Source organism: Mauremys reevesii, linkage group 2 (genome assembly GCF_016161935.1).
Source record: "Mauremys reevesii isolate NIE-2019 linkage group 2, ASM1616193v1, whole genome shotgun sequence".
In the NCBI taxonomy this organism is placed as follows: domain Eukaryota; kingdom Metazoa; phylum Chordata; order Testudines; family Geoemydidae; genus Mauremys; species Mauremys reevesii.
The window spans coordinates 241,959,969-241,983,995 of record NC_052624.1 but is presented as its reverse complement, the minus strand read 5'-3'; the positions used below and the strand labels follow the sequence as shown (position 1 = coordinate 241,983,995).

Here is a 24,027-nt window from a genome sequence, read left to right as displayed (position 1 = left end):
CCTCTCTCTGCCTCTGATTCCCCTCCTACCCTTTGTTTGTCTTATCTATTGTAAAATCTTCAAGGCATAGATTGTCTCTTACTATGTCTTTGTACAGTACCTAGAACAATGGGACCCTGATCTTGACTGCAGCCTCTAGGTATGACCATAATACAAATAATATTAATCCATTTGTACTGTGTAAGTACATTGACTACTTCAATCCCATTTTACTAATATTGGCTTCAGTAGTTGCTCTGGAGATCACCAGCGTAACTGATAGCAGAATCCGGACCACAGTATTTTAAACACAATGGATTTTTTGTAAAAGTTACCAGTTATAACATAGGAAAAATAGTTTTAGTGCAATGTATTTAAACTATTATAGCAAATAGATATTGACAATCACTATGCTGCACTTAAACAGAAATCATTACTCTCCACTCTGCTAATATAACAAACTGTAAAGTGCTACCTGTGTCCACATTCTCCATTTCAGGGATGCAGGGGCTAAGCAAGACTTCCCCTGCGGTTGCTTTTCTCAGGGGCCACTGTTCAGAACTGAGAGTAGAGAGTCACTATCTCTCCTATGCTCTTAATGCTCCCTCTTCTAGCATTCAAAGCATGGAGGAGGAAACAGCCTCACTTGAATACAAAGGGGTGATAAAGGGGTAAGGGGAAAGGACAGAGAGCAGGAGCTCAGGGTGGAGAGAGACAGTTAGAACAAGAGCTGGGAGGGGAAACAAGAGCAATGAGAGTGTGGAAGAGCAGGGCATGGGACAATAAGGCTAGGAGCACAACAGGACAAGGAGAGACTGAGGGTTCAGAGGACAGGAGGTCTAACCACTAGAATACATGCCCCTAAAGAACCTGGAATTCCTGAGTTTGCACATTCCTTTGCTCTCTAGCAACTAGCTGTGAAAATCACTGGTAAAGTATGTGTCTCCATCCCTCTGTAGTGGCAGATCTAATGCTAAAGTGTAGAGGACCATGATCTGAATCTAAAGATCCTAATCCTGGTGATGACACATGTGGGTTGTCAGTATGGTTCCACATGATGAAATGTTTGGGTTTTTTCCCCAATTTTTTAAACATAAGTTAACGTTTTTAATGTAACTTCCAAAGACAATGTTAAGGTTGCAAAGTCAAGTACTCAAAAGTTAGGAAAGGCCAGAATTAAGGTTGCTGGTGCAAATATACACAAATGGGCTAAAATATTATGATAGTCTTTAATTACATGATATTGCACTATTTTTTCCACGAGATCCTTGACTCATTCAGTGCACAGGACAGACTATGCTCAGGGAATGAATCAGGGTTATATAGTGAATGAGACTGTTATCTGTAGAACCCTCATTTATTGCAGAAATTAGAAGGCATGCAGTGAATAAGGCAGGGGATTGAAGGAAAAGAAAGGATGTTCTCCTGGTTAAGACATCTGAATACCATTCTGGAGAATTGGCTTCTATCTCTGCATCTGCTACTGTGGTCCCATGTGATGCTGGGTACATGTCTTCAAGCATGATATTCACAGGTAGCTACTGTGTGCTCCTCATTTTCTGGGTATGTGATTTGAGACATCTGGGATCCAATTCGCAGAAGTGCTGAGCCCTCACAGCTGCAGCCGAAGTCAATGGGAGCTCCCTTCTAAACATATAGAGGACTATGAAAAGCTAAATACTCTGAAAAATCAGGTCCTCATCTCAAATAGGGCACCCAAAATTCACTGACACTTCACAATTGACTTGGCATAAAATAGGGATAATATCACCTCACCTCATATGTTGTTGTGAAGATAAATGCATTCATATTTGCAAAGCACTCTGATACTTTGGTAAATACACCATGGAAAAGCTCATGAGGAAATTAATTCTGTATTAAATGCAGGATTTATGTAATGTTCTGTAAATGCATTCATTGAATCATAGAAGATTGGAGTTGAAAGAGATCTCAGGAGATCATCTAGTCCAACCCCCTGCTCAAAGCAGGACCAACACCAACTAAATCATTCCAGCCAGAGCTTTGTCAAGCCAGGCCTTAAAAACCTCTAAGGGTGGAGATTCCACCACCTCCCTAGGTAATCCATTCCAGTGCTTCACCCCCCCCCAGTGAAATACTTTTTCCTAATATCCAACCTAGACCTCCCCCACTGCAACTTGTTCTGTCATCTGCCACCATTGAGAACAGCTGAGCTCCATCCTTTTTGGATCCCCCCCTTCAGGTAGTTGAAGGATGCTATCAAATCCCCCCTCACTCTTCTCTTCTGCAGACTAAACAAGCCCAATTCCCTCAGCCTCGCCTCATAAGTCATGCGCCCCAGCCCCCTGATCATTTTTGTTGCCCTCGGCTGGGCTCTCTCCAATTTGTCCACATCCTTTTTGTAGTGGGGGGCCCAAAACTGGACGCATTACGAAGGACCGTGACTCTAGGAAATGTGCATTAAATTGTGGATGGCTTTGCAGAAATGGGTTTCCCTAACTGCGGAGGGGCAATAGATGGCACACACATTCCCAGTTTGACACCAGACCATTTTACGACAGAGTACATCAATAGGAAGGGGTACTTCTCTATGGTGTTGCAGGCACTTGTGGATCACTGTGGGCATTTCACTGACATCAACGTGGGGTTGTCTGGGAAGGTGCATGATGGAACACTGGCCTGTACAGAAAGCTTCAAATGGGGACTTTCTTTCCTAACCAGAAGATTACATGGGGGGGGGGGGTGTTGAAATACCTATAGTGATCCCGGGGGGCTCTGTGTACCCCTTACAGCTGTGGCACATGAAACCTTACACAGGACCCCTGGACAGCAGTAAGGAGTGGTTCAATAACAGGCTCAGTAGGTGCTAGATGACAATTGAATGTGCCTTTGGCAGATTAAAGGCACACTGGTGATGCCTGTATGGCAGGTCGGATCTCACGGAGGATAATATTCCTATGGTCATAGCCGTGTGCTGTACATTGCATAATCTCTGTGAAGCTAAGGGTGAAAGCTTTGCTCAGGGGCTGAATACTTCTCTAGAGCTTCAGGATCTATCAACCACAACAATGCTGCAGAACTTTAACCACATATATTTATCTTTACATCCCAATACCATGGAAACTTTAGAGTCGGGATCCAAATCACAATCTTGTGTCTTGGGCTCTTTTCCACTCTCAACCTTATGTTGGTGTTAGTACAAATTACGCTCTGTTGAATTGCAATATTAGTACCTTGCAGTTATTGCTTGGGAGGACAAGGATTCGCTTTAACTGAGAAACTTCCTAGATAATCTAAAAGAAAAAGGGCCTGAGCCTGACTCTAATTAATATTAAGGTTCCTTTGCAGTGAAAAGGAGCTTTGTAAATGAAAATGAGACCCAAAGTAAATAAATATCTTGGAGATACTGCAGAGACCCAGAACTATGCAGTAATAGTTATGTGCAATACTCTGGTAGGGAATGCCTACACTGCAATAAAACACCCGCAACTGACAAGGGACAGCTGAGTCAGGCTCATGGGTGTATTTTAAATTGCAGGGTAGATGTCTGGGCTCAGGCTGGGCTCACATCTCCGTCTCTCCAACAACTGTTGCTGGAGAAGAACCGACCTCTAATCAATTTAGAGGCAAGACACTTCTCAATCTGGCCTCATTTTCCATGAGGCATTTGTTGGCTCTCAAAAACAAAAAACAAACAAACAAAAAAAAAAATCACACTGATATCTGGTATTTCCTTAGTAATTTCAGCTTGGGTCAGGGGGAGAAATAATAAGCTAATACATTTGGGGAAGAAGAATAATTAAAAAAAAAAAAAGTACTTTTGTGGCAAGAAAAAAACCTGGGAAAAAGTAATGCCTAAAGAGACTAAAGATAATTATTAAACAGCAAATCCAACCTGAGTTTGAACTCTCACATACTTTCAAAAACAAATATAAAGTCCACTACATATCTGAGCATCATACACAAAAGTCATCAGGTCACCATGCAGAGAAGTAATAGTCTCTTTAAATAGCTGTGGTGTGACCACACTTGGAATATTTCATTCATTCATGACCACCACCTTACCACAAAGGTATTTCCAAACCAAAATTCAGAGAAGAACAATAAAAACTGCTAGGGGCTTGAGGGAATGATATAATCAGTGGCAAACCCCTCCCCGCCACCAAACCCTATGTTTATGCAGAGCTAAGGTAGCTTGGTGGTATGTCATCCCCTTGAAGAATGCTGAATTGAGCAAGACTTAAACTTTTGAAAACCAGGAAATGCACAGTTAAGGATTGCTCCATGCTGCCCTAACTCTGCCTTCTTTCAGCAATGCCCCAATGCAACCCATTAACACAAATACCATTACTCTGCCAACCCCACACTTGCTGTAGATTAAATGTACAAACTCTTCACCTCCTTTAACAACCCAGTCACTCTCACCCACCAGGATTCTACTTAACACTGTTAAAAGGGCCCAAAAGAAAAAGGTTGCCCACACCACATTCCCTCTACCCTCTTTGACAAATGCATCAAAACACATAGTGCCAAGGGCCAGCACGCGTATGTGAGATCAGATTCAGGAGGTTTCAGATCCTGGCATACAATCCCACACTTAGCCAACTCCGGAGATAGAATACCACCCATATACAGTTTAAGAACCACTTCACAGCCTTTAACAACTCCTATAGACTTACTGACAGGATTCCAGCTCAGCCCACATGTTCACTTAACCACCATCAAAATGTTAGAATCTTCTCATATTCCATCTCACCTCTGACAGTGTTCTTTGTAATAGAAACCCTGTGCATTGCTGACATAGCCTATACCAGAGGCCCCGACTTTCTAATGTGCCGGGGGGGGAGGGCTCCCCGTGGTTCCGCCCCAGACCCCACCCCCACTCCACCCCTGCCACACCTCTTCTGCCCCATTCCGCTCCCTTCCCTGAGCATGCCCTGTCCTTGCTCGTCCCACGCCTCCCAGGACCTCCTGCACACCGCAGAACAGCTGATCCATAGTGGGCGGGAGGCGCTGGAGGGGAGGGGAAGGTGCTGATCAGTGGGGCTGCTGGCGGGCAGGAAGTGCTGGGAAGGCATTGATAGGAGGCTGCCAGTGGTGCTCAGCACACAACATTTTTTTTTCTGTGGGTGCTCCAAGGCTCTTCCTTTTCCTCATATAAGAGGATGCAAAACAGATCTCCTCATATCATTATTACCTTAAAGTGTGGGACTGAGCTATAATCCATTGATCTTTCAAACGCACTTCTGCCAAGCACAGCTAACTACTGCTTCCAGGGCAGTTAAACCTGATACTGGCCACACTCACTTTACCTAGAAAGCATGCAGATACTAAACACTGACACTACTCTTACATCACAGTCCACTAATGACAATGCCCTTCGTAATAAAAGCCCTACATCCTTCTAATTATATAACATACGCAGTTCTGTACTGAAGTGATCCATACTGGATCCTGAAGATGCACATGCAGCATTTCTCTTTGTTCTCACATCAGAGGGTACAAAACATAGATCTCCTCATATAATCACAGCTCTGTCACATATCTCATAGTAATCCACACATCTCCTATATCACAAAAAACACCATTACCAAGCAGGTCCAACTACTGACACCACCACTTGGCACCAAGGCCGCCCAGAGGATTCAGGAGGCCTGGGGTCTTCGGCAGTGGGGGCCCCCACACTGCGGGTCTTCAGGGCAAGTGGGTCCCCAAGCTGAAGGGCCCCCTGCTGCCGAATTGCTGCCAAAGACCCGGAGCAGAAGCAGCTCCGGGGGCCCGGGCCCCACAAGAGTTTTCCGGGGCCGCCAGAGCAAGTGAAGGGCCCCACTCCAGGGCCCCTGAAAAAAACTCTCATGGGGGCCCCTGTGGGGCCCGGGGCAAATTGCCCCACTTGCCCCCCCCCCAGGTGGCCCTGCTTGGCACAGGTACACCCAACACACTGACTGCACCTGGAGTGTTTGCAAATCAGTCCTATTGGCTACTGCCAGCTCCAGTGGAAAAGAGGGAAGGTGGCGTGGCCAATCTTTTCTTGGTTTTGCTTTTGCTCCTCCCCTTCTGGCTGTTTAGTAGGGTTTGATGGAATCCTGCGGGTGATACTGAATGAGTTGTAAGAGGAGAGGCAGAGCTTGCGTATTTCATTAACTGGAAGTTGGCGTACAGTTATCATACATTAGGGTTTTCCTGGACATAGCCTCTTTTTTGAGCTTCCTTTTTTTTCTGGGCAAATTTTTCAAACAGGAAATGTCCTGGGTTTTTGCAGAGCAGAGAAGCTGCAGCCCTGGAAGAGCCCCAATTGATCCGCTTCCTGATTGGTCCCTCCCCTGCATCCGCAACTGATCGGTCCATTCCCCTGCAAGCCACAACTGCCAGATCCAGCCCACCCAGCCAGCCCTGGGGAGGTTTTCCCGCAGGGAGACACTGGCTGACGGCTGTCACTGTGTCCTGGGCTTGCCCCAGCTGCCCTGCCACCGTGACCGGGAGTGACACTGCCCCCTACCTCCAGTGAGTACTCCCACCACAGGTACTCCCTCCAGCACTCTTCCTTTCCCTTGACTCCACTGCCCCCCACTTTCAGCAGTATCCTCCTTTTTGGAACCTGAAATATGGTGACCCTAGATTGGCAGAGTAAAGTTGTGTGTGTTAATGGGGCATAATAGGTGTCACAAGACAGGGTTCCTTCCTGTTATATTCCTCTCTGCAAATTGTCCTAACACACATCAGCAGCAACTTCAACACCAAGTACTTCATTTATAGTATTTTATACAAGTCCTTTCCCCCCCACAATACAAGACTTTTACCTTCTCCGTAGGCAGATATCACACATCCCTGAGATTTCAGGCTTCTCTGGTTCATCCAGTCCTTTACCACTTATCTCCTCATTTTGGCCCAGGTGGGGACACTTGCCAAGTGGTGGCAGCCTTAGACTACTCATACTCCATCACACTGGGGCGTTGCTGAAAGAAGACAATCTTTTGTACCTTATTCTAGTTTAAATTCTAAAGGCTTACCTAGATCAAAATCTTAACTTCCAAGCCTGGTGATTCAAAGCCTCCTGGGAGGGACTGGGCACTGTGGCAGCTGCGTAAGTGACTCCTTAGTGATGCTTATGGATCAAAAGGATAGACTGTAAAGACCAGGACCCAAGTAATGTACAGGAGGCGGGAAGGAAGAGTGACCTAGCCACAGGTATAAATTTTAGAGGTCTCCTATCAGAGCCCTTTTGAGGCGAGAGAGCCTGCAGCAGACAGAGAGCACAATGGCAGACTGAGCTGCCAAGATAAGGAGAGTCTGGCAGCAGTCAGACTGCAACTGAGGGATTTTAACAACTGGAAAGGTACTGACAGAATAAAGAAAACCAAATACACCTAAGAAACTTAAGCGATCAAAACAAACACCATAAGAGTAAAAAGGCAGGCTGAAGACCTGCAGGAGTATGTGGGGGCTACCCAGTTTATTGCACTAAGTGCAACATGTATGAATATCTGCCTGGTGGGGTGTGTGTGTGTGTGTTCGCGCGCAAGAAACTCATGGCTCCCTGAGACTGACAACGGGCTCTTTAGACCAGAGTGGAGTGAACTGGAGATACAAAGGGAGACAGAGAAATAAATAAAGAAGACCTTCAGGGACAGAGTAGCATGGTCCAGCCTCCTGTCTGAGAGCCCACATGCTGATAAGGAGGATTAAAGTCTCGAAGCAGGAGAACATCAAGCTGGAGTGGAGGGAAATGGTCCCCTAGTTAGGACCCACATTCCAGATGACATTATGATATCCTCTTGCACCGAGGATATCCCTCCAGGGCTGGGACCCCAGTTATTAGAAAGAGACAGGCAATAAAAGTGGGGAATTCAATTATTAGAAATATAGATAGTTGGGTTTGTGGTAACTAAGAGAACTATATGGTAAATTGCCTGCGAGATGCAAAGATAGAAGCACAAAACATCTAGATAGCATTATAGTTAGTGCTAGGGAGGAGCCAGTGGTTATCGTACATGTAGGTAACAGTAAATAGGGAAATGTAGGAGAGAGGTCCTGGAGGCCAAATTTTGGCTAAGAGATTAAAGTCCAAGACCTGCATGGTAGCAGTCTCTGAAATTCTTCCAGTACCACGTGCAGGGCCAGGAACAGTAGCAGAACTGCAAGATCTCAATGCATGGCTAAGGCAATCCTGTATGAAGGAGGCATTTAAGTTTATTAGGAACTGGGAAACCTTTTAGGGAAGGAGTGGCCTATCAGGAAGGGATGGTCTCCACTTAAACCAAAACAGACCCAGATTGCTGGCACATAAAGTCTAAAAGGTTGTAATGGTATTTTTAAACTAAGGGCTAGGGGAAAGCCAATGGGTGCTAAGAGCACATGGTTCAGACAGAAGCAATTCTTGCTTCAGTCCTAGGTGGAGTGCAGGATCTGGTCCAAGTGGTGAATATAGCTGACCCACTCAGTAATAATGACAAAAATATAATTATATTTAACATTCTTACAGGGGGGATACCAAAAAACTCACTACATTAACATTTGATTTTTTAAAAAGAGTAGCTATTCAAGAAAGAGGACGCTTGTTAGACACAAGTTAAAAGGAGCTGTCACAAGGGTTAAATGTCTGCAAGCAACATGGGAACTATTTGAAAACACCATAAAAGGCTCAAACTAAATGTATACCCCAAGTCAGAAAAGTCCATAAGAGGACCGAAGGAATGCCACCATGGCTAAAAAGCAGAGTAATAGAAGCAGTTAGAGGCAAAATGTCATCTTTTAAAATTTGGAAATCAAATCCTAGTGAAGATAATAGGAAGGGGCACAAACTGTACCTGGTTTCATGTAAAACTATAAAAAGGCAGGCCAAGAATGAATTTGAGAAACAGTTTGCTAAAGATGAAAAAAAAAAAAACAAGAATTTTTTTTTAAAGTATGTTAGACGCAGGAAGCCAGCCAAACAGAGACTAGGACAACTAGATGACCAAGGTGATAAAGAAGCACTCAAGGAAGATAAGGCCACTGCAGAGAAGCTAATTCTTTACATCAGTCTTCACTACAGAGAATGTGAGGGAGCTACACGTCAGAACTATCCTTTTGGGGCAACAAATTTGAAGAACTGTTGCACAGTGCTGTGTCAATAGAAGAGGTTTTAGAACAAACTGATAAATTAAACAGTAATAAGTCCCCAGGGCCAGACGGTATTCACCCCAGAGTTCTGAAGGAAATCAAATATGAAATTGCAGAACTACTAACTGTGCTATGTAACCTATCACTTAAATTAGCCTCGACTGGAGGATAGCTAATATGACACCAATTTTTTAAAAAGGCTCCAGAGGCAATCCCAGCAATTACAGGCTGGTAAGCTTAACTTCAGTACCAGGCAAATTGGTTGAAACAGAGTAAAAAACAGAATGATCAGACACACAAATCAACACATGTTGAGGAAGAGTCAACATGGCTTTTGTAAAGGGGAATCATACTTCACCAATCTATTAGAATTCTTTGAGGGAGTTCAATAAATGTGGACAAAGGTGATCCAGTGGATTTTGTGTATCTGGACTCTCAAAGATTCTTCAGCAAACTATGCATTCATGGAATAAGAGGGAATGTCCTTCTGGAACAGTAACAGGCTAAAAGATAGGAAACAAAGGGTAAAAATAAATGGTCAGTTTTCCCAATTTGAGAGAGATAAATAGTGAGGTCTCCCAAGGATCTGTACTGGGAACAATGCTGTTCAACATTCATAAATGATCTGGAAAAAGAGGTACACAGTGAGGTGGCAAAATTTGCAGATGATACAAAATTACTCAAAATAGTTCAGTCCAAAGCTGACTGTGAAGAATTACAGAGGGACTTCATAAAACTGGGCGACTGGGCAATAAAATGGCAGATGAAAATCAATGTTGATAAATGCAAAGTAATGCACATTAGAAAACATAATCCCAACCATACATATAAAATGATGGGGTCTAAATTGGCTATTACCACTCAAGAAAGAGATCTTGGAGTCATTGTGGATAGTTCTCTGAAAACATCCACTCTATGTGCAGTGACAGCAGTAAAAAAAAACAAAAAAAAAAGACAACAATACCAGGAACTGCAGAACAAGCTGTTTTATCCAGCATGTTGGGGGAATGGGGGGGGTGCCAGTAAGTGAAAAATGCCAGTTAACTAAGAGGGAGGGAGTTTGGGCGCAGGAGGGGGCTTTGAAGGGAGTTTGAGTATGGAAGGGGGCTCAGGGCAGCGGGTTGGGGCATGGGAGGGGGGGGAAGGGTGCCATATCCAGGGGCTACTCACCTTTGGTTGCTCCCCATAAGCAGTGACCTGTCCTGGCTGCTCCTAGGCGGAGACGCAGTAGGCAGCTCTGTGCACTACCTCAGCCCACAGGCGCCGCTCCCGCAGCTCCCATTGGCTGTGGTTCCCAGACAATGGGAGCTGCGTTGCTAGTGCTCAGGGTGGGGAGCGGGCAGTGTGGAGAGTTGCCTGCCGTGCCTCTGCCTAGGAACAGCCAGCACAGGTCGCTGCTTGTGCAGAGCCGCCTAAGGTGAGCAGCCCCTAGATTCAACACCCTGCACCCCTTCCTGTGCCCCAAGCCCCCTTCCGCACCCAAACTCCCTGCCAGAGCCCACGCCAACCAGACTATAAACCAGAATTTCAATGAAGATCAGAAATGCCAGTTTACAAAGCTTTCTGGTTGGTGAAGTGCCGGATAAAAGAGCTTTTATTGCATTTGGAATGGGATGGATAATAAGACAGAAAATATGTCACTATATACATCAGGGATGGGCAAACCTTTTGGCCAGAGGACCACATCGGGGAATAGAAATTGTATGGCGGGCCATGAATGCTCACAAAATTGGGGTTGGGGTGCGGGAGGGGGTGAGGGCTCTGGTTGGCGGTGCAGGCTCTGGGATGGGGCTGGAGATGAGGAGTTTGGGGTGTAGGAGGGTGCTCTGGGCTGGAACCAAGGGGTTTGGATGGTGGGAGGGGGATCAGGGCTGGGGAAGGGGTGTGGGAAGGGGTGCAGGTTCCAGCTGGGAGCGTGGGCTCTGGGGTGGGGCTGGAGATGAGAGGTTTGGGGTTCAGGAGGGTGCTCCGGGCTGGGATCGAGGGGGTTGGGAGCAGGAGGGGGATCAGGGCAGAGACAGGGGGTTGGGGTGTGGGGAGAGGCTCAGGGGTGTAAGCTCTGAGCAGCGCTTACCTCAAGCAGCTCCCGGAACCAGTGGCATGTCCCTTCTTTGGCTCCATCTGCGGGCACTGCCCCTGCAGGTCCCTTTGAAGTGCTGGAGGGGGCCATTGGAGCACATAAGAGCATGGCCATGACATGGCTTCTGGAAGCCACGCGGAGTGACCCCGACCCTGCGCCCTGGCTAAAGCGCTGGAGCGGGGCCATGCCATGGCTTCCGAGAGCCACATGGTGCAGCCCCTGACCCTTCACCCCAGCAGGAGTGCTGAAGCAGAGCCGAATCGCATAGTGTGGCCCCCAACACAGCGCCCCATCTGGAACTGCCCGAACTAGTCTAAGAACTGCGTGAAAGGTTTCAACAACATGGAATAATCAAACTAATTAAATCAGGGTCTTTTCAAAATGCTCTAATACTGTCATTGTACAAAAAGTCCTTCGTAGAAATTTCTTGTCCTGAACAATTGTTCTATCAAGACATAGATAATATATCATTAGTGCAATCTTGGAATGCCAACTCAAGATGGAGGAGGAGCTGGCTCTTTATGGGGTCTGGGGATCAGACTCTCCTGTGTCAGATTTAGTCCATCTCCCCAGGTGGAGGGAGAGAATGAAAGGACTACATGACTGGGGCAGGAGGGTGTCATGTGAGTAAGAAGCAAGCCTGCAGGGACCCAGAACCAGCAAGGAAGGCTGGAGAGACTAAGTCTTGTAGGAGAAAAGTCTCAGCCAGGACAGGACTAAGAACCCTACACTGAAGGTTGTGACCCAGCAGGAGGCTGGGTGAAAGATCTGTGGTGTTTTGAATTTTACATTACTAAACCAGGATTCCTAAAGGGGAAGGTTCTTAAGGAACAACTTGTAGCATGAAGACTGGTTAACAGGGGGAAAAGAGGCAGCAACAGAGTCTAAAGCCAGACCCACCATGACCTGCTACCCAAGGGTAGTGTCCTGACAAATCTATCTGAATTGCAATGAGTGGGCTGCTAGGCAGGCAGCCCTTTTAATAAATTTGACACCTGAATAAGGGACTCAAATGCCTGCTTGCTTCAATTGTGTAGGAAATTAAACCACTGGTGCCAGTGGGGAAAATGGAAATTCCTTCCCATGAAAAGTTTCACAGTATTTATTTACTTGTCCCAAATCAGGACACAACACTAAAGTATAATTTTACATTGAATCAGCACTTTTGGCGTAAAACCATTCCATTGTAACATTTCTGGCCAGCTCTAAGAACTGCCAAGGGTCTCTTTACTTCCAAAGGAATACAACACACTAACTCAGTGGTAGCCAGGTCCTTAAGGGTCTTGTTAAAGAAGGCTCGTCATAGAGCCTGGTGGGACCTTGGAGGTGTAAATAAGTCAAAAAGCATCTAGCAATTATTTTGAAAAATAATAAACATGTAGGAATATTGGTTAATTTGGGGGTGAGAGGGAGAACAAAGCAAACCCACAGTGCTAAGATACCCATAACCACTGTTGATTTGACACTGCCCAGAGGCTGAGCTGTCTGTGGTCAGCAGCACGCTGTTTTCCTTTACAGTAAAAGAATGCATGGAGTGCCCAGGTATAAGAAGCATTAAAGGCATAGGGGGAAACATTCAGAGGATGTTTTTCTTTTACAGGTTTCATTTGCTCTACCACAAAGCTTAGTGCCCGAGGCTTTATGGAAATAAGTGTTGGCTTAGTTCAATACAGTTAGTGAACCCCACTTCTTTGAAGCAAAGTTAATTACTACTGTTCCTACTTGTACTGTAATAGTCTCAAGCCATATAGAATGTTTATAGAACAGAAGAATAAGAATTCTTAACTCCTGTGATTTGCATAATGCCATTAAAAAACCTATTTTGAGCCAGATGGAAGCTGTGTATAGATGCTGATCTGTGGGAAATGAGTCTCTGCCAAAATATGGTACAATCATACAGCCAAACTTAAAAGATAAGAATTATGGCCAAAATTTTCAAACCTGGATGCCTAAAGTTAAGCTACTAAATCCAACAAATCAGCTGAAAAGCAGAATTGTTCCTAGCAAGTAGTAAACAACTAATTTCTTAGGTGTCTCTTTTTCCTGCAAATTGCAGAGTGTTATATTGCTGCTTCTGAGTTGACTATATACTGTAGCAGCTGGCAAGTAACCAGCCCTGCAGTGTGAATAGCAATGTTTCAATTAAAATAATTTAAAAACTTTCCTGGCAGATACTTAGACACTCCTTGGAACTACAGCCCTATGTCTGCACAACGCTGAAGATCCATCTGCAGAATATGCCATGTGTCACTTTCTTGATTTAAACTGGATATGGAAGGGAATATATAAGAAAGCTAAAAAGAGAGGAAGGAGAGAGAGAGAGAAGATGTGGCATTTCATAATTTTTTGAAGGAAAGGCATGACTATCATTTACTTTCTGCCAGTAGGTTCCATATTTGCTCAGCTACAGTATAGTAAGCTCTCTCTCAAGGACGTTTGCTAGCATCTATTTAGGTAATTCCAGTAACTTCCCCACAGGATTTCATGCACACCAACTCTTTCAGAGACTTGGTTGAAAACTGCAGAAAATATTTTTTGCAAACAAACTATGTCTGAATATTTTCATGAGAACAGTCAATATTTTGAGATTTTTTTTTTAAATGGCCACTCTCTAAGGTGGCTTTAAAAAACCCCACAACATTTATAAAACTTTTCAAAAATGTTTGAATTGATCAAAATATTTTCAAAACTCTTGCAAATCAGCTCTGATTCCACTCTTTGTGACTGCATGTACAGTGACAAGGGAGAACACAGGACCTTTGGCTCTGTTTGCACACTTGTGAGCAAATCTAACATTTCCTCTAGCAGAGGGCAATGGCTTACTTAGACAGTTGTTATTGCATTAAACTTCATGGGACATGCTGACATTTGCAAGCTACTAACAGGTAGATAACTGCAGTGGCTGTGATTAGTGTCATCAGCAATTACCAATGATTACCACCTCCATTATTCCAAAATGATATTGTGATTTTAAATGGTATCCACCATACCAAGGCCTCAAACCTGCAAAGAGTTCTGCCCACGCTCAGGGGTTTCCCCACACAGAGCTCCATCCAAGAGTGGGGCCTTAATGTTCAAGTGACTAAATCATACAAGACTCCAAGATGTTCCTCACCTCATTGCTGAAAGTGAACATAGGTGGCAAGTGGAGGAAATTTCATTCAAGGATCTCTGCAGAATAGGACAGCAATATGCAATTAGAAGAAACAAATGTGCAGAGATGTTTTGTGCAATACTGGGCTTAAAATGCTGGTAGCTGACTGGAACGCACTTTTAGTTTCCAAAAACTAAATCTGTACTAATGTTGCTATCGCTGCTGGGAAACCTTTTGGCAAAAAGGCTTACTGTAGATAAGGCCTGTTTTCTTTTAAACTGTGTTTGAGAAATTAAGAGGTTGGAAAGGGAAAACTTTTCTCTTCAAAATCATCTTCCTTTTCTGATCTGACCTCACCTATTGACTTTTTTTAAAACCCTTCAGTTATTTTCTCCTCCTTTCTCAGTCCCGTCTCTCTCCGAACTCCTTGTACTTCAATATCTCTTTGACACATTTTGTCCTCACTCCCCTCCATTATTCTCCCAAATGGTCAAATCTTGTCTTCCATTGCCCAGTCCAGTTTTTCCAACCTTACCTTCCTCCACATTGATCTCCTCCATCAATCCTACAGTTCTTCTTCTCTTTATTCCCCCTCATTCCTGCTAAAAAGTATACCCTACAACCTGTTCTGCTTATACTGTGAAGGGCTGGAAGACAGTTGAATGATGCATCCAGTGTCTGCCACATCCTTCATGCTATCTCAGTTTTCCTTCTCACCTGTTCTCCACTGTGTTGTACTCAAGGCACTAAGTGGTAATCCAGATCTGGTGTGGGGGTGATGAGAAAGAGGCACCATCTACAACACAGCAGCAACTGAAACAACAATATCTAATAGATGGAAGAAGAAACTGCAGCAAAAACTTTGCTCAGGTCCAGACAACTCACTGCTGCATGAGATTTCAAGCAGGTCTATGAGACAGTCTGCTAACAGAACCATGATTAACTTCAAATGTGATGCTTGATAACATACACTAGAAAATCTGTACAAAAGAACTCACAATTTCATTCCTCATTAGTTCTACTAACTCAGGTGGCTAGAATACAGTTAACTGCAAGTGAATCTGTGGTCATCTGTGTACCCTTGTAGCTCATCAGATTTATGGGAATCACTGCTTCTAAAGACAATCAACACAAGCATCAGCAGACCAACTTAGTAGCCAAATAGCAGTGTTTCACACTTCCATGCAGGAGACAAGTGCACTTCCCACTCTCCCTTGCTGGGGCTACAAATGCTGATCACCCTGAGAGCAGAAAAGTGACAACTTGCAGCAGGTGTGTTCGTGGATTGTAATGGGAGTCTCCTCCAGCAGTACACTGAGAACAAGGTGACTGCACATAAAGCCATGAGGCCGAAGGCTGGTAGTGTAAAGCAGACATGAGTGATCATTTAAGAGAAAATACACTAGTGATCTAAGTCCCACCACCATATAGCCTGCTTTGCAGCATATGCTTTACTAGATTGTACAGTATATATGATTATTCACCTTTCAAAGTACCCTGCAATACCCAGATAAAACAGAGTGAGTTAAGAAAAGAGTGCACAAGAGTACAAATTTAATTAAAAATTATGTAGGTTATTATGCTGAGACACATTTTCATGAAGTAGAGTGACTCAGCTATGATATTTATATAAATTGATGCCAGCAAAATTCTAATAATCAGTTTGAAGTCATCAGAAGTTTGTTATTTACTTCACTGGGAAAATTTAGAAAAAATTTAAAATATTGTATGCAGAACTTTGAATTTTTTGGTGCAGAATTCCCCCAGGAGTACTCTAGTCTAGTTCTCTACATAATTAAAGAAGAGGAAATTTTCATTTCATATCTAAAGTGTTACTTAATAATCCATATAGTGTAAGATCTTTAAGCATTTCAACATCCTCTATCAAGAGTGTAATGAAAATGGATTAAGGTCATGACTGTGATGACTACAAGGTTGTAGTTAATGTTTAGCCATGATATGGTGGGTGTTTGAGCAGTATGTTCTGAGTATGTAATGAGTCAGAGCTGTCTAATTCAACAGTTGGAAACAATTCAGCATAACAATTTTTTCCTCCCGCTAATTTGTCACAGCGAAACTTTGTGAAGCTCTCAAGTCACAGTCCTGATCCCCAGAAATAAGAATGGAACCACGGTTTCTTTCATTTCCATTTCACAGTTTGCAGTGCCTAGGGGAACCAGATTGCAAGAGTGAAATATCAGGACACATTGGGTGAGCAGGGGGAAGGGTGGGGGGGAAACAGACAGACACAGGTGAACAGCCCCGATCGGAGCCAGAGGCACACTGGGCTGGTGCCCCTTCCTGTTGGGGGTGGGCCCATGCTGCACCACACAGCTCTCCTGCCCAGCGCCCCCTGGATCCACTATGCCCAGAGTCCCCCTATAAATCCTTCCACCACAAATGCACAGTGCTGCGCACACACATCCCACCCAGCACCCCCTTGCCCACAGCACCACCACAGCTGCCCAGCACCCTACACAGAACCTCCCACTTGCTAGTTTCCCAATACACACAGATTTCCCCTCCTTCTCTTCCTTCCTCCCTCCCAGTGCCCTTCCCCACAGCCCCACCACCACAACCACACAATGCCCCACACAGACCCTGACACAAACATCTCCCCAACTGCCCAGCACCCCCAAACAGGCCCCCACTGTCTAGCATCCCAAAACACACAAACTGCCCAGCACCCTCCACACCATCACAGCCCAGCATCCCACACACACCTCCCAGACACTCACTCCATCACACCCTGCCCCCTTTCCTGGCCGCAGTCACCAGCCCTGCTGGGAGGTCTCTGGCTCCTTGGGTGAGAGTGGCAAGGGAGGTCTCCAGACTCTCCACGTGCTGTGCCCGCCACAAGCGTGAGCTCCGTGGCTCCCATTGGCTGGGAAAAGCAGGGCTTGTAGGCGCCAGCAGCACGCAGAGCCCCCCCACCCAAGAGCCAGAGGGACCTGCCAGGGGGCGAGGTAGGGAGTCCCAGCGGTGCTCACCTGGGGCGGCTCCCATCCTGGGAAGCATCCGGCAGGCTGGTCCCTCTGGCTCCTAGGGTCATGGGTTGGGTTGAGTTGTGGGGGGGCGGAGGGTTTTCTGCCCACTCCTGGCACCTGCAAACCCCGCCCCTGCAGCACGCAGCACTCCTGCTGGCGGGCGGATGCCAGGAGCTGCCCCAGGAAGCGATGAGCAGCAGCGCCATGGCTGCGGTGCCACGGCTGCAGTTGGATGGTCCCCGATATCAGGAAAAAGGGCATCCTGACTGATGTAAGGTCGAGACATGGGACAAGTCCCCTAAAATTGGGACTGTCCTGATAATATTGGGAAGTCTGGTCACCCTAGCAGTGCCATATGCTTTACTGTGTTAGTCGATAGTCATAGTTAGAAGGATATCCACTTCTACACCATGATCTGTTCATCTATACATATCTTTAAAGAGATCAGAGGCTTAACTTTACCCCTCCTTGCATCCTGTGTAGTCAACGGCAGCTGTGCAAGGTGGGAGTAAAATGCTACATATAACCTACAATTCACAGTTACTCATGTAGTCATGCTACCAAGTATTCCAATGTGTGGGGAAAGTGGGTTGGACAACATGCTTTCCTCAACCAGCCCCACCTCAAGACTTGTGAACAAGAGAGAGAGATTCCCTACCCCATCTTGGAACCAGAACTGATAACTTTCCTTCTCATCTTGTCCTTTCTTTTATTAGATGGTCCATTGCCTCTTTTCCCACTGCTATCAGCATTGTAGAAAGAATGTGTGACTAATCCCAAAATGGGCTAGGACCAATTAACAATCTTTCCTGACTGACCAAAAAATCCTCTAAAATATCATTAAAATGTAGGGCTGGAAGAGACCTTCACATGTCATCTAGTTCAGCCCTCTGTGCTGAGGCAGGACCAAGTAAACCTAGGTCATCCATGACAGATGGTTATCAAACCTTTTCGTAAAAACCTCCAGTGATGGAGATTCCACAACTACCCTTGCAAGCCTTTCCAGAGCTTAACTACCCACATAGTTGGAAAGTTTTTTCTAATATCCAACCTAAATCTCCCTTTCTCCAAATTAAATCCATTACTTCTTTCCTACCTTCAGTGGACATAGAGAACAATTGATCACTGTCCTCTTTATAGAAGCCCTTAACATATTTGAAGACTTATCAGGTCTCCCCCCTTCAATCTTTATGCCCAGTTTTGTTTTTTATCTTTCCTCATAAGTCAGGTTTTCTAAACCTTTTATCATTTTTGTTACTCTCCTCTGGACTTTCTGTCATTTGTCCACATCTTTCCTAAACTGTGTCTCCCACAACCAGACACAGGACTCGAGCTGAGGCTTCACCAGGTCCAAATACAGCAGGACAGTTACCTCCTGTGTCTTACACACAACACTCCTGTTAACACACCCCAAAAGGATATTAACCTTTTTTTGCAACTGCATCTCATTGTTGACTATTTAATTTGTAATTCACTATAACTCCCAGGTCCTTTTCTGCAGTACTATAACCTAGCCAGTTGTTCCCCATTTTGTAGTTGTGCATTTGATTTTTCTTCACACTTGTCTTTATTGAATTTCATCTTTGTGTGAATTCAGACCAATTCATTAAGGTCATTTTCAATACTAATCCTGTCAGCCAAAGTGCTTACAACCCCACCCACCTTGCTGTCATGTGCAAATATTATAAGCATAATTTTCTCTCCATTATCCAAGCCATTAATGACTATGATCCTTTCCTAATGACTCACCAGACAGCAGAAGGCCACACTCTGTTTTTGTCAGGCTCAGAAAAACATTCATTGGTTGGTTGCTCCATATGTGATAATAGAGTTTGTCAGACAGCATAGGTGGGTGCTGTGATGTCATTGCATAGAATGATAATGCTAAAAATTACAAGCAGCCACCATATCACCAGTCTGAGTATGTAAAGTATTTCTACCTACAGTCTTCCAGGCAGTCCCCTCAGAATATCTGTGTGTGTATATATTTATGACCTACAGGAAAATTCAGATTTTAGGAACAGCCGGCCTTTTGTGGTTATCTTTATTTTAATTTTTTACCACAACTCAGCCATCGTCTTCTTCTGGAGATTTAAGTTTGTTTCAATCTGATTTTCTTATCTTAGGTTACTTATTCTAAATGATTACCACCAATCAGGGGCGGCTCCAGGCACCAGCACGCCAAGCGCGTGCCTGGGGTGGCAAGCCATGGGGGGTGCTCTGCCGGTCACCGCGAGGGCGGCAGGTAGGTTGCCTTCGGTGGCACGCCTGCGGAGGGTCCACTGGTCCCGCGGCTTCGGCAGACCTCCCGTAGGCAAGCCACCGAAGGCAGCCTGCCTGCCGTTCTTGGGGTGGCAAAATACCTAGAGCCGCCCCTCCCGCTCATGGTGTAAACTCATCTTAAAAAGGGCAAATCATCCTTCCTAGTCTTCAGTTGGCGCTTACATATACCTTTGTAACATCCTTGTTACAATATCATGTCCATAAAAAATGTCATGTCCTTTCTCCTTGCAGATTGAACTACACAGCCACAAGTGAACCCACAAGATGCTGTGTCATCACTGTCAATTACAAGAGACAGCCATAACCTCTGGTGTAAAGAAGTTCTGATTTCCCCCCCCACCCCCATTTTTAGATGATTCCCACTGTTTCTGAACCCGTTGCTGCTATAATAAATGTATACCATCTTTATTTATTCATGCCCTGGTTCCTCTTAGTAACCCATGAAACACTCCAATATTTTAGTCAGATTGTAATACTGAGCCTAAAATTCTTTCTTAGGGCAGGATTTGCAAAAGCACCTCAGTGATTTAATTGCTTTTGAAAATTCCAGTATCATTTTTATTCAGTCTTTATTCTGGCACATTCCTACAGAAGTTAGTGGGACAAAGGCCATGTCTATACATACAGCACTGCAGTGACGCAGCCGTATCATGTCTGGCGAAGACACTCTATGCCAACATGAGAGAGCTCTTCCGTTGGCATAATAAAAGCACCTCCGCGAGCGGCAGGAGCTAGGTCAGCGGGAGAGTTTCTCCCTCCAACATAGTGCTATGCACATGAGCCCTTATGTCAGTGTAATTTATGTCTCTCAGGGAGGTGTTTTTCTCACCCTTGAGCAACATAAGTTATGCTGACATAGGCTGTAGTGTAGACATAGCCCAAGTAAATATGGAATTAAAACAAGGTTCCTATGCACTCCTGCATGAGAATTAACTTTGAAATGTGTGTATTTTCACTTTCCTCCGCCCTACAATGTCAAAAGTTTCTTTTGATTTATTCTGTTCTGGGGTTAGGCTGCCAAACACTCAAGCCCCCATGGAAGAAATTAGGGATTGCCCTCCTGTATGTGCAGATCTCCGTGACCTCAGTGGATGTTATGGATTTTTAGGAAGCAAATGAAATTGGCACAGCTGTCTCTTTTCTTTGCTGCACCAACTGGCTTCTGCCCATTTTGGACTGTAAGGGTCTAACAGGATTCTTGACTCTAAAAGAGCACCCTCTAACAGAAGCCACTAAAGTCAATAGATATTGACTCCTGTCATGCAAGGGAGGTTCCTTTGAAAAATCCCAGCCTATGCTTAAGGGATTTAAGCACCCAAATCCCAGTAGTTTGTAAAGGATTTGGACACCTAACTTACATAGCCTGCTTTGAAAATCCCATTTACAGTCTTCTGTAACCCATGCCACCAGCTTGATGACAAGGGTCAAGAAATAATGAACAGTCTTTTACTAGGAGTCCTGTGTGTTACCCCTTTATTACATGGTGTTAGAACAAAAACTAAATCTTCAGCAAAAAGGCATTAGAGATCTAAAGGATTTTCCAATGGGAGCATGAAGGGGACTGAAAAGTGATAGACAAAGTCATGCTAACATTTCAAGCACTGTGTGATCCACACAGGAACATCATATGGATTAATTAGCAACTTTGTTGTATAACTGATCAACCAGGGAAAAACAAAGATAAGGAAAACTTCAATTTCTTTCAAAAAAGTCAACAGGTGGAGGACTAGTGGAAACTCTGCTTCCCAAAAGAAAGTGTTAGCAAGGAGCAAAATAAATTAAATGCATCTAATTAAAATATACCCAGGCATACAGAGAAGAGTAAACAAATGGAAGAGATAATTATAACAATGCAAAGGTGTCTAAGCCCTGGTCTACACTACAAAGTTAGGTTGACACAGGGAAATTTATGTTGACCTAACTATGTCAGTGTCTTCACTAACATTTCACTCCCGCCAGTGTAACTTGCCGACTACACCAACTTAGTAACTCCAAGTCCATAAGAACTATATAGTCAATGTTGATATAGTTAGGTCGATGCAGTGTCAGTGTAGGCAGTGCATGGCTTATATTGACTGTTGCTGGCTTTCAGAAGCCATCCCACAATGCCACACACTGACAGTTCAATCAGTGCAAGCGCTCCTGGTGAGGATGTGCACCACCAACACAAGAAGCAAAGTGTAGACACACACAAGTGATGTAATTACTGTGGCAGCTGTATGCCACTGCAAGTTAAGTCGACTTGATTTTGTAGTGTAGCGATGCCTTACAACAAGGAGAGCAGTGTCATGTATGTAATAAGAGCACAGATCAATGCCTAGTCCAATAGGTAACTTTTCTTCTTAATGGAAATAGCAAATAATTGTTTTTGGTTGTTTTTTATTGTTTTGTTTTTTAAAGCAACCTATTGGATCCATACTCAGTATTATTAGATCACCACAACACACCACGCAACACTTTATTGGGTTCACTGCTCCCTCCACCTCCGTAGAGCTGAAATACTGCAGAGCAACTAGAAAGGTGATTGGTGGGCTTGGGGGACATGCCTCAGTGATGGAACTCATCTAGTGCAGACATCTTTCTTCTTGTGGAGGGAGCATGGGGCCGTGAGTAAAGACCTCTTGGTCCAAGAGAATCTAAGAAAATAAGTTGTGCTTACAGCATTGCTAATTACTGTTTAAAAAAAAAAGCAAACGTAGAGACATCTACTTGGCCCATGCCTATATGCCAATCTTCATTTAAATACCGACTGTCCCTGGGTTACGCAAACTCGACTTACATAAACCTGCACTTACAGAAAAAGTTCCGTAAGTTCCATAAGTGGTTTTGGGTTTGTTTGTTTTTGTGTAATTGTTAGGTATACGTCCCCGATTTATGCAAAATTCAATTTACGTGAGGTGTTCCAGAACGGAAGGCTTGCATAAGTCGGGGAGCACCTGTAGTTAAAAATGTTTTCTGTAAGTGAAAAATAAAAGTCCTAGTACACCGTGAAAGGAAAAGTTGCCTGGGAACAATGTGTTTTACCATTTGTTACATGGTTTTTGGATCCCAGTTTGATTTTAGAAATTTTAATGTGAGAGGTAAACATATCTCCTCAAATAATCCTTGATTGTTTCATGCCTCTGTCACTTGGGGCTTGTCTCCACATATAGCATTACAGCAGCACAACTGTGCTGCTGTAGCACTTTAGTGAAGATGCTACTAAGCCAATGGGAGAGCTTCTCCTGTCACTGTAGTTAATCCACCTCCCCAAGAGGCAGTTGTTATGTGGGTGGTAGAAGCTCTCCTGCCAACACAGCACTGTCTACACAGGGGGTTAGATCAGTATAACTACATTGCTTCAGGAATGTAGATTTTTCACACCTCTGAGTGATGTAATTATACTGATATAGGTCTGTAGTGTAGACCTGGCCTCAATTTCAGATCCTCTCTCATTGTTTGCCCTCCAAGGTGCCTTGGAACAGGTTTGCTTTTATTACAGAGAGAAGATGTGTAGTCAAGAAAAATGTAAAGGCTATTTGACTCCATGCTGGAGTTGGCTTCATCTAGTTCCCAAACATGCCAGTTTTATTTAGAAGCCGAATGGTGGAAGGTTTTTGTGCTCTGCACCTGTGCTTTCTTTTAAAAAGCGTCATTATGGGGCTGTCATGATGTAGTTTGTGGAAGAGCTCCATGCTAGAGTTGAGACTCCAGCGCCTATTCACAGGTTTTTAGCTTATTCAAAGTCAGAAAGAAGAGACCACTGGATTCCTACAAAAATTTCTGTCATAGGCTAAATGCTTTTAAATTAATGCATTTTTAACAGAACTGTGCTACTTAATATTTAGTTATACATAGCATTGTTTGTATCAGCATTAGCGAACAGCCACGCTGACCTATGTAGTGATCCTGCCACATCTCAGGTTGGGCCTGGTCAGTACTTGGATGGCGGGCGACAAACACTTAGGACTTGATTCTCCACAGGTCTTGCACCTTGTGTAGCCATTTATACCTACATGAAAGAAAACCTAAACAGAATGAGTGGACATGATTCTGAGCTGCACCTCTCAGGAGATACACCACAGGAGTGCACCAGCCCAGGAGGGACACCTGTGCAACTCCTGAATTCTGAGCTATGGTAGGGACCTGCTCAGCTGCCTGGGGCTGTCCATCCTAACTTACAGTGGCCCCACACAGCTGCTTAGACGCCACTCAAGCAATTGAGAATAGCTGGAGAGCAGAACACTCTGTCGTCCAACTCTATACTGAATGGCACCACCTGACATTATGCCATCCCTATGCTATCAGAAAATGGCCAGCCATTTCCCTAACTATCCAATCAGAACAGGATAAGAAGCTAGAACCCAGCCCACAATGAGGGCCACAACATTTTAAGCTCACTTTGCACAAGTGAGGTGTAGGCCCTTAGATGCTACAAGAAGGTGGGTATTGATGATTCAGTAGGTGACACCCTTTATTTTAACAAATACCTTATTGTTTGGTATAGTAATGGCCCCTGGCAGCACTCCCTTGTGTATCACCAT

General features: G+C 44.5%; 2 long non-coding RNA genes across 3 annotated transcripts; one reads left to right on the top strand and one right to left on the bottom strand.

Annotated features, from left to right (window-relative positions):
* Positions 1-1,242: 1,242 nt before the first annotated feature.
* Positions 1,243-14,933, bottom strand: LOC120396805. The gene is made up of 5 exons (XR_005593399.1): positions 14,770-14,933; positions 14,256-14,311; positions 9,414-9,563; positions 6,759-6,914; positions 1,243-1,626 (listed from the first exon to the last, which is right to left on the bottom strand). It is a non-coding gene; the product is annotated as an uncharacterized LOC120396805 (long non-coding RNA).
* A 568-nt stretch (positions 14,934-15,501) lies between these two features.
* Positions 15,502-19,871, top strand: LOC120397209. Of its 2 annotated transcripts, none has more exons than XR_005593720.1 (3): positions 15,502-15,559; positions 16,307-16,445; positions 19,736-19,871. It is a non-coding gene; the product is annotated as an uncharacterized LOC120397209 (long non-coding RNA). The 2 variants fall into 2 exon arrangements; XR_005593721.1 differs by lacking the exon at positions 15,502-15,559 and adding an exon at positions 15,651-15,754.
* The last annotated feature ends 4,156 nt before the right edge of the window (positions 19,872-24,027 follow it).